Source organism: Mustela lutreola, chromosome 5, assembly GCF_030435805.1.
Source record: "Mustela lutreola isolate mMusLut2 chromosome 5, mMusLut2.pri, whole genome shotgun sequence".
NCBI lineage: Eukaryota > Metazoa > Chordata > Mammalia > Carnivora > Mustelidae > Mustela > Mustela lutreola.
Genome location: NC_081294.1, coordinates 98,969,241 through 98,975,370, shown reverse-complemented (window position 1 = coordinate 98,975,370; position 6,130 = coordinate 98,969,241). Strand labels below are relative to the sequence as shown.

Sequence of the window (6,130 nt, the reverse complement as noted above, 5' to 3'; positions counted from 1 at the left end):
AATCTGTTTGGGCACAGACCTAGGGAAGAAGCTGCCCTACTTGAGGAATAGTAAACTCTAGTGCTTCTGGCATATTCCAGAGCCTGAGAGGAGCCTCCTCCATTTCTGAGAATACTGCCAGGGGTGGTGACTGTATTATGCTATTCTGTGAGAAAATGACTCCCTGTCTTACTTTTGAGTTTATGTCACGCTGAGGGTGCTGATGTGATGTGGTTAATTTCCAAGAGAGTACTCACGTACTCGTTCTGTTACCAGTAAGTACACACACACACACACACACATACAGAACACCTACTACAAGCCTCACACTGGGCTAGATTTGGGGATACAAAGCTGAGAAGAAAAGGCCTTATGAATGATTGCCATCCAGTGAGAGATCAACTATTAAACTGGGGGATCAGAAGGCAGAATCGGTGGGATTTCTGGCTGGATTTTTTTAGTTGCATAATGCTGGACTGCAAGTTCAAGAATTCAGGAGAACAAATGTTCAGAAAAATGCTTCCCACAGCGGCAAGCCAGGAACGCCAAGGATTACTGGCCACCACTGGAAGCTACAGGAGGTGAAGAAGGATTCTTTCCCAGAGCCTTCAGAGGGCGCCTGCCAACACAAGCATTTGGGACTTGGGGCTTCAGAACAGTGAGAGAATACATTTCTGTCATTTTAAGCTACCCAGTTTGTGGTAATTTGTTTAGTATTCTAAGAATAAATGTTTAAGAAGAACTAAGTGCCATAAATATATAATATAAAACAATATACATACATATACGTATACACACACACACAACACACACATGCACACACACACACAAATAATATAAGTAACCAAAAAAATCACAAAAAAATTGATGAGGGAACTTATTTAAAATGCGCGTTTCTGGGTCCTAGATAGTCTGATGCAGTAAGTCTGGCTTACTAGCCAGTAATATGTTCTAGAAACCTTAGCCATCATCAGCTGATGGGCTGCTCAGCAACTCCTGACTGGAGTCAATCGTAGTTGGTCCTTAATCTTGTTCCCTGAGATATAATTCGAATTTCTGAGAGACAGAGAGAGTCCACTTTCCTTGGTTTCCACTCTTAAGTAGTCTTAAACTTCAGTGGAGCCTGAATTTCTAGCTGATTAACCTGTCAGTCTTACTTAGAAGAAGTTAGTTTCCTTCTATCAGAATTGAGAAGATGGCATTGAAGCCTAGAGAGGTGTTTGCCAGCTTTCTGGAAGTCTTAGATTAGGCCCTTCTGATCCCAAATTATAGAAATCAAGCCTATCCAATCTAAACATCAGTAAGTAAGTAACAAACAAATAAGGAAATCCCAGGAAGAGCTGAACAACCAGCCTGCAGGACCCAAGGCAGATCCAGTCATTAGCATTAGCGGCAGTTCCCAACCATTCCTCTCACTCAACACCAGGAACTCCTGGTACCTGCACTTCTCAGTTCAAACTTCCAAATTCTTCAGAAAGAAATCTTTTTGGCTCCATTTTGCTTAGAGGTCCCCTGTACTGATCAACTTTGCCTAACAAAGAATAGGGTCATGCAGTTCAAACACAGAGGCTCGGAGCCCAACCACATGACAGAGGCCAGTTCCCTGAGAAGAGACAAGAGAGTAAAAACTGCCCCCAAGAAGCTGATACTCTCCTGACTCCCTTTTCCAGCTCCTACCCTGAGTTCCTCTGTGAGAACAGATCTCAAACCTTCTCCTAGGATAGACCATACCTATCTTCTTTGCTTAATCACACTCCATTCCAAACCAACCTTTTTTTTTTTAAATTTTATTTATTTACTTGTCAGAGAGAGCGAGCACAGGCAGACAGAATAGCAGGCAGAGGCAGAGTCTGGAGAAGCAGGCTCCCTGACAAGCAAGGAGCCCGATGTGGGACTCGAACCCAGGACGCTGGGATCATGACCTAAGCCAAAGGCAGCTGCTTAACCAACTGAGCCACCCAGGTGTCCCCCAAACCAACCTATTTCTGAAATGTCTCTCAGGTCCTCTTTCTCACAGTCCTCACCCATGTTAAATTTGGATTCTTGTTCATCTTGCACACTTAGGCCCCTCTCTGGAGATTTCTATAGGATCAATGAGATGATACTGCTTTTCAGATAAATGACACCAGGAAATCAGAGCCTGTAGATCTTGGTTTGGGATATTTTTCTAGTGGCAGTGATGGGTAATTTGAGTCATCTACATTCGTCCCCCATGTGACCACTCTCACACACTGGAGAGCAAACCAGCTGACTAAAGACAAAATGGGGCTTCTCCCAGTGGAAAGGCTGGGGGGCAGGGAGTGAAAAGTTAATCTAAGCACAACAGCACCTAAATGAGGTGAGTTATCAGTTTTGAAAATGACATGTCTAAACAAAGTTAACTCTCTTCTGCCCAGTATTGCATTCAAGGATGAGCCAACCACACTGTTAAAGATCAAAGCAGCTTCCTCGGGTACTTCATACTTTGTTCTTTCCCCGTAGACAATACCCTAGCTACCACATACTGAAACAGTAGCTGTAACAAACAGCTCCTCAGACTCATGTAAAGTTGGCGTGCCAGGGTGTCTCAATTGGTAAAGCATCTGATTCTTGCTTTCAGCTCTGGTCATGAGGTTGGGGTCATGGGATCAAGCCCCACATAGCATCAGACTCCATGCTTCATGGTGAATCTGCTTGGGATTCTCTCTCCTGCTTCCTCTGCTCCTTCCCCTACTCATGTTCTCTTTCTCTCTAAAATAAATAAGTTAGGGGTGCCTAAGTGGTTCAGTCCATTAAGTGTTGGCCCTTTGCTTAGGTGATGATCCCAGGGTCCTGGGATCAAGCCCCACGTCAGGCTATCTGCTCAGTAGGGAGCCTTCCTCTCCCTCTCCCTCTGCCCATGCTTGCTTGTGCCTGCTCTTTCGCTCTTGCTCTCTCTGTCTCTCTCAAATAATTAAATAAATAAAATCATTTAAAAAATTTAATTAACTATTTTTTTTAAAGCATGTCAAGGTCCCACAAAACTGAATTTTTAGAAAAAACATAATGGAAATGCTTAGCTTACACTGACTGTGGGCCTTGGGGGGCAGTTATATAACCTCTCTGTGACTGTTTTCTCATCAGTGAGATGGTATAATAATAGTCCCTCCCTCAGGGGATTGTTGAGATGATTAAATAAGTATAAAAAAAAAATTAGAGCAGTTCCTGGCATGTGGTAAGTGCTCAATAAATGTTAGCCATTATAACCATTTCCTGACATCCTCAGGTAAAGTTTGATATACCTAGTCTCTCTGAAAGCATCCTGCACAGTAAATATTAGCTTGTTTCTTTCTTCACCCATCGATGATAACATCAGGTGGGAGCCCCTTCATGCTTACATGTCTAGCACCCAAGGAACCAATGATGTCGGGTGGATGTGTGAATGGCTGCTGGAGTGCTCGCTTCGGCAGCACATATACTAAAATTGGAACGATACAGAGAAGATTAGCATGGCCCCTGCGCAAGGATGACACGCATGGCCCCTGCGCAAGGATGACACGTGAATGGCTGCTGGAAAACCAGGGTGAGATCATCAGGACTGGGATACAATAAGAATTGTGACCCCCAAGTTTCTTCAACCTACAAGAAGAGTGAATGTATTCATTGGAGAGTTTATCCAAAGGTCATAAAAAGAGAGTGGAGAGGACTAGTTGGAGTTTTGTGTAATCTTGGGCATGTTGTGTAACCATGCTCAGGCTCAGTTTCTGATCCAGAAGTGTGAAATGGGGCCCAAGCATTCACATTTCTAACAAGTTCACAGGATGATGCTAAACATATTGTTCTGGAAGTCACACTTTGAGGACCTGTTATTTGTATCTTTCCTCTTCTAAAATCCTAGAAGAAATGATCCATATCTATTAGTGATCTATCTAGATCTATCTATCTATCTATTAGTGAATTAATTTTGCTATAGTGGGATGAGCCTGGACTTTGGAGGCAGGCCCACAAACCCTGCCCTTTGAGGCTGAACCAGAATCTTCACTCTCTCAGCCTCCATTCCTCATCTGTAAAGGGGGAATCATAATCCCTATCTCATATAAGTAAATAATGTGGGTAATAGGCCTACACCATATTGGATATTCAATGGATATCAATTTCTTTAACTCCATTCCCTTTCCTGATGTGTAATAGGCTGATTACCATTCAAAGTGTTAACCATTCCAGGAATGCCCAGGATGACAAGAACAATTGCTAACTCTTATACAAGTCTTTACATTTATAAAAATAAGTAAATGAACATTATCTTCTGAAGGAAGACCAAAATCTACATTTTTAACCAAAACACAAGATAACTTCCTTATGCACCAAAATTTGACAACAGCTAATATCTCATTTAATCTTCACAGCCTAAAAGACAGCATTATTAATCCAATTGCTTAGATGAGAAATGGGATCCAAGAGGTTAAGTGACTGCCACAATAACCCAAAGACACAATCCCAAACTTCTGGCTTATAAACCCAGTTCTTTAATATAGCAATAAAAATCTTTACTGGTGGTATTGTAGGCATCAGGGACTGGAAAGTGGGGCAGATGTTTTTGCCTAGAAAAAGTATTTTTGGCCTCACCTGATTACTGATGTGTGATTTGCAGGGAGATTTGGGAGGCTGCTTGGTAAGTTCATGTTTGATACTATCCAAGTATGTGGCAACTATACCCTTAAGATAAGGAAGGAAACACCTGATCCAGGTGTTCTGTGGCCTTTCAACTCTGAATGGCTGAGCAAGTGCCAGTTGGCTTTCTGGAATGAAATATTTAGTGACCTTGTTAACAGAGAAGCTTCCTCCTTTTCCATTCCTCCTTTGATTGCTCAAGCCTTCATGAGGGAAGAATGCAATTGCTCCTAAATGTGGAAAAAAACTCTTAAAAAATCTGGAAAAATCTCAACCCAGGAAAGAACAAATCTTGGCTTGGAGCTTCATGAACGGGTATGGCCATCAGCCAACACACCACCAGTTCGGTTATTTATACAGCAGAAGGAAATCATTTACTTGTAAGCTACCTCCTTTCAGCTTCTCCTAATCCAAAATGTCCCAGAAACCAAAAAGTAGAGTTGAAATTAATGAAACAAAATATTTAGTAGACATCTACATGGCTCGATAAAAGCAAAATTCCTTGCACTTACCCCTATTAGAGTCTTACTGTTTAAGTGGCTATTTTTAATTGAGACTGACCTGCTTCTCTCTTTGACCTTCCCATCCCAGAACATCGCTTGCTTCTTGGAAACTCCTCTTATGCTTATCTGTAAGGAATGTCCCTCAGGCTACTATGGAGATTTTTTTGGGTACTTACTTATATTGAGTAAAGGATGCTTGAGAGTGAAACCTAACTATGGACACAAGGGCACTGAAACTAGCTGTGACAGAAATTAATACTCAAGCACAGAGTTCGAAACAGTTTCTTATACTTAAGGACATTCTGACCTCCGTGGTTGTGGCAGCAAAATCAAGTAAGCCAAAAATTTCCCCATGAGCTTTGGGAGGGAAATCCCACTTTCTCATTTAAAAAAAAAATGCAGTTTATCTCTTTTTGCTTCTAATTAGAAACAGAACATGATTCTTCTTGATGTTGAAATCCCAAGAAATCACGATAAGCCCTACTGGGACTATGACACCTATAAATCAGCAATACAATCTGCTGCTTACGGAAAAGAGCTTGAATAGTGTTATTCATACTAGGCTGTGAAATACTTTAGGGTTCAAATCAACTTTATACCCTCTTTTTACAGGTGAGTATGAGCCTTGATTATGGGCAGTAACGACTCTCAGGGCAGCCAGGAACTGTAAAATTAAAACTGTAATTTTTGGATTAAAGACAAGGCTAATGTGTAGTGCAGACTGCTGCAGTCAAGTCAGAAGTATTAAAACCGATTTCTACAATCTAGCGAAAGAAGCAAAACAAGAGTTTTTATAAGCCTGGTGAGAAAATGAACACAGAGGTGCCTCCAGGGAATAATCTTAAAATCACAAAAATACAAATCACAAACCATTATTTTCTTTACACACCATGAATTTCTCTGGTTGGGAATGGAAGTTTCGAGAGGAGTACCAACCAGTTCAGTCATTTGATATCCAAAGTAAACCTTGGCTTCTAGAAGTGGATAAAGCCGCTTGTCTTGAGCCATCTCCCTACACG

The 6,130-nt window shown here is 41.6% G+C and overlaps 1 pseudogene; it reads left to right on the top strand.

Moving 5' to 3' along the window:
• The first annotated feature begins 3,391 nt into the window (after nt 1-3,391).
• Nucleotides 3,392-3,474, top strand: LOC131832817 (U6 spliceosomal RNA; annotated as a pseudogene).
• The last annotated feature ends 2,656 nt before the right edge of the window (nt 3,475-6,130 follow it).